The sequence below is a fragment of the Helianthus annuus genome, chromosome 11 (genome assembly GCF_002127325.2).
Source record: "Helianthus annuus cultivar XRQ/B chromosome 11, HanXRQr2.0-SUNRISE, whole genome shotgun sequence".
Lineage (NCBI taxonomy): Eukaryota > Viridiplantae > Streptophyta > Magnoliopsida > Asterales > Asteraceae > Helianthus > Helianthus annuus.
This window is the reverse complement of record NC_035443.2, coordinates 173,311,295-173,315,893: the sequence shown is the minus strand read 5'-3', so window position 1 is coordinate 173,315,893 and position 4,599 is coordinate 173,311,295. Positions and strand designations below refer to the sequence as shown.

Genomic DNA, 4,599 nt, shown 5'->3' with positions numbered 1-4,599 from the left:
CAAACACGACCTTAGTCATCCGGATGGAGCTCATCAGTCCGGATGGGGCTCATCCGCTCGGATGGAGCCATCCGGATACAGGCCATCCAAACACAGCATAAGACCTCGCCCTCACCGATAAATAGGGGCCTTGTGTCTTCATTTCAACTCTTCATCTCCTCTCATCCGCACCCGAGATTCCAGCTGCGATTCAAGAGTTCTTGTAAGTTTTTGCTCCAATTTCAACATCCATTCCACACCTACTCCATCTTCTTTCTTTATAATCACAAATACACGCACACATCCTTCAACTTTACTTTAAAATCATTGATTTTAGACCACTCGAAGATGGTTTCCACTCGTTTTGCTTAGGCAAACTGTTGTAGAGCATCATTCAATAGAGATTGGTTCAAGATCTAAAGGATTTTCACATTTTCCAACTTATTTATGAAACTTCTCTTCGATTTTTATAAAACAATTGGTGGAATCGGGACACAATCGGACTCTCGACTCATTCCATAGTCAAGAGCCGACTTGAAAACTGATTTCCACCAAAGAGATGGACCGATTAACGGGCCAAACATGAATCTTCATCAAGAACAGAACATTCGCTCGAATGGGCAAAGCCCATCCGTCCAAATGACTGGGCTTGGTGTTTTCCGTTGTTTGAATCCGTCAAAACGTCCGTCTCCGTAAAAAAAAATCATTTATTCAAGAATTTTTTTTTTTACAAAAACTTCAACTCAGCCCATACGTCCGGATGAATTGGCCCTGACGATTTTCGTTGTTTGATTTCGTCATCACGTCTGTTTCCGTTAATTAAAACATTTTAACAAATTTTGCTGGTTCACAAGCAATCGCAGTCCATCCGTCCGAATGGACAATGTCCATCCGTCCGGATAGACTCTGTTGCCACACTAGAACCTTTCCTTCTATATTTTATGCATTGGTCACACACCAGAATGCTTTTCTCTCCAAACAGAACAACCATCCTTCCGGATGAGCCAAGCCCATCCGTCCGGATGGACTAAGCTCATCCGACCGGATGTACCCTGCCCATCCGAATGGACTTTGCTGATCCTAATGGAGACCACCTGTCCGAATGCACTGTTGAATACAGAACCCGCTCGACACCCCATTTACGACCATATATCCCTGAGGAAGACTTATGCATCTGTTTTCGTACACAGGCTGACTCAGCGCTCCCTTCAATCCAACCAGATCGTGTTATTCTGTTAAACACGCACTGTGAGTATACTCAAACCTATTTTCGTTTAACGCACTTTTGGGTGTTACATACGTTCTCTATCGAAACACAACACACAACACAAAAACTTTTAAGGCTAACCGCTCCCGCATGCTATAGGTGACTAGTTGAATGCTTGTTACTATGCTTATACAGTGATATTTGCTAGACCGCCTTTAGCAACGATAGTACTATAGTTTGGACTCAACACTTGATTTGTCAGGGGTTGCTAAGGATCATATACTTTACTTCACGTGTTTGCTTCGGTGAACATGTGTTACGCTTACTCTACTTGCAGTCTCGTGGTTAGGATGTATCATTGTTGGTAGTTTACATGCATTGCCCATTACGTGTGACATGCTGGTTATGCGTAAACGCTTTTATACTATATCTATGCAAACTTGTGTACTCACCTTTATTTTATGTATTGACTTTTATTTTAACGTATGTGACTTAAGGATTTTGTCCATCACATTGAGTGAAACTTTACCAAGAACAAAACTGAGTATCAAAGAAACGTCGTTTGGAATCTGTGGGTTTTGATTATTTTGGTGTTTATAAATTGAATGGTATTTAGTAAAATATGGCGTTTGGTTTTGGTGTGTACAATGGAAAGTCTGAGACGTTGTTTATATAGGATGTTTTTTTGCGTGTATTTTAGGCGGAATTTTATTATAATAAATGCTAGTAATGAAGCTTCCCTCATTTCAGTTACTGTTTGTTCAGCTTTATCGTTTAAACACAAAGTTTGGCGTTTTAAATCTAATGGCGTTTAGTGAGAATGATGTGTGCTTTGTAGTTTAAGGCGGGAATTTAATGGTGTTTTATTCATGAGTTTGGTGTTTTTCCTAGAGAAGTCTAAAGACCCTTTTACCCATAATGAAGCGCGTCCATGTAATAAAATTGATGTTATTTACGAAAATGCCACCGCGCCAATCTTGTCCATAGATTGTTTTGATCTGACGATCTGTACGCGTTCTCACCGTTCCCACACTTTTTACCGTTTTTCCTAAATTCTGACCCTATATATATATATATATGTAGGATACGGTTCAAATGAAAACCAATACGAGTTGTGAGAACCGTGAGAACTTTTTGATCCGACGCGAGTTGGGCCAAATTTTTTTCACAAATGTAGATGAAAACATTATATACGCAACTGTAAAAAAAGTAAAAAAAAAATTGTCGAGACGTTAATTTTGACTGATACAAGTTTTTTAACACGCTGGTGTAAAAAATTTAAAGCTGATAAACTATTTTTTATCAGGGCGTAAAAAGACTTGAATCAGTCAAAACTAACGACTTTTTTTTACTTTTTTTTTACAGATGTGTTTATAATTTTTCATCTACATTTGTGCAAAAAAATTTTGGCCAAACTCGCGCCGGAAAAAAAGTTCTCATGGTTCTCATAAGTTGTAGTGGTTCTCATTTTAACTCATATATATATATATATATATATACTAGCCATTTACCCGCGCGATGCGGCGGGAGTGACGATTTACAATAGAATACTCGTTTACCGTTAGTTTATCACCTATAGGTTTGGCGGGAGTGACGATTTACAATAGGATACTCGTTTACCGTTAGTTTATCACCTATAGGTTTGTTGTTCTTCGATTTCAATATGGCGCGATAAATTGTAGCAAGTGAATTTAGAGAGAAAAATGGCTCAAGATTTTAGGGTTTCATTGTTTAGAGATGTAATCCGGGTCAAGTAGGATCTATTAGTACCTTATGTAATTTAAATTGTAATCCGGGTCAAGATTTTAGGTTCCTTTGTCCAACTATTTATACTTGTATTAAACATAACTACAAAAACAACATTAAAATGTTAAGTGTTGAAAAGTTAACCACATAACCCAACCAACCATTTTCTTGCTACAACTAACTGATTCCGAAGATCCATTTTTAGAGTTCGAAAGCCTATTTTGACCCGTTAGTTGACCCAAACAATGAACTTGAGTGGCAATGCACACAAAGAATAACTTTACCTTTTGCTGTGCATGACACTTCGTACAAGTGTATACAAGATAATCAATAATGAATACATATTGGTAGCTAGCATCATAAATATGAAACTATCTTGTTTTTGTTGGTCCAATAGTCGTTCCCATTCAAGCATCAGAAATATGTAGGTGGTTTCTAATATATAATCAGAACATGCATACATACATACATCTGTTTTTTTTTTTAAAAAGTAGTTCACTACAGCATGATTGCTTTTTATTATAAACTTGAATGGCTATCATTTCAAATCCAGAAAACTGATTTGGGCTCGATTCAAGCCGACCGGTGTCACTGCAGTAGTCATAGAATAGAGTAAGTACGGAAGTTCTTTGTTGCGTCAAACCACAGGTTCAACCTCTGTTCCCTATTACCCTGCATATACCAAACAAACTTGCGATTAGTTTATGCACAGCTATTCATAATCATTTTATCATGAAATAAGGATACCTGAACAAATGTCTCGCTCGACCAATAGTTTCCCTTGACGCATTATGCAAGGTTCGCTCGGTCCAACAACTCAAGCAAATGTTTTCTATGTTTTTTAGGGGGAAGATGGGTGCTTCTCTCCACAGGGCATACAAGACACAGGTTATTGGCGGCAGTCCGCCAAATTTAACATATAAAGTTTTTTTATATGTTAAATATGGCGAGCTGCCGCCAATAACCTATGTTTTGTATGCCCTGGGAGAGAAGCACACATGTTCCCCCTAAAATGCAAAGTAAACATTTGCTTGAGTTGTTGGACCGAGCGAACCTTGCACAGGCTCAGTTTTTGCATCACAGCCTCAAACACTTTCAGTTCAAATAGATTACACAGGCTCAGTTTTTGCATCACAGCCTCAAAACACTTTTACTTCAGACAGATTAAGAACACAAGCTCAGCTTATGCATCATAGACTCAACACTTTTAGTTCAGACAGATTAAGAACACAAGCTCAGCTTTCGCATCACAGCCTCAAACACTTTCAGTTCAGACAGATTAAGAACACAAAATCCGGAGTACACAACAAGAGTAATTTGCCACTAAACTTAAACAACCTTTAAAGCATGATGTACACGTGTTTTAAGCACAAGAAACAAATATGTAACCTGACAGACTCAGCTTATGCATCATAGCCTCAAACACTTTCAGTTCAGACATATTAAGAACACAAGCTCCGTTATAACCAGTACACTATTAACTTAAAATAAATTTAATATAAATCACATTTTGTCAAGTTGCAAATATAAAAACCTTTATTCTAATGAAGCAGCGTTCAGCGTCACTAAAGCCGATTCCGAGACTCTCCAAGCAGATACACTTTCTCCGGCTGCCAGAAGATCGGAGTGAGCTTGTTCTGTAATAATAGTGATCGTGACAGTCGTTA

General features: G+C 38.2%; 1 long non-coding RNA gene across 1 annotated transcript; it reads right to left on the bottom strand.

Annotated features, from left to right (window-relative positions):
* Positions 1 to 3,426: 3,426 nt before the first annotated feature.
* Positions 3,427 to 3,740, bottom strand: LOC110887368. Its single transcript, XR_002563258.2, has 2 exons — positions 3,680 to 3,740; positions 3,427 to 3,604 (listed from the first exon to the last, which is right to left on the bottom strand). It is a non-coding gene; the product is annotated as an uncharacterized LOC110887368 (long non-coding RNA).
* Between the last annotated feature and the right edge of the window lie 859 nt (positions 3,741 to 4,599).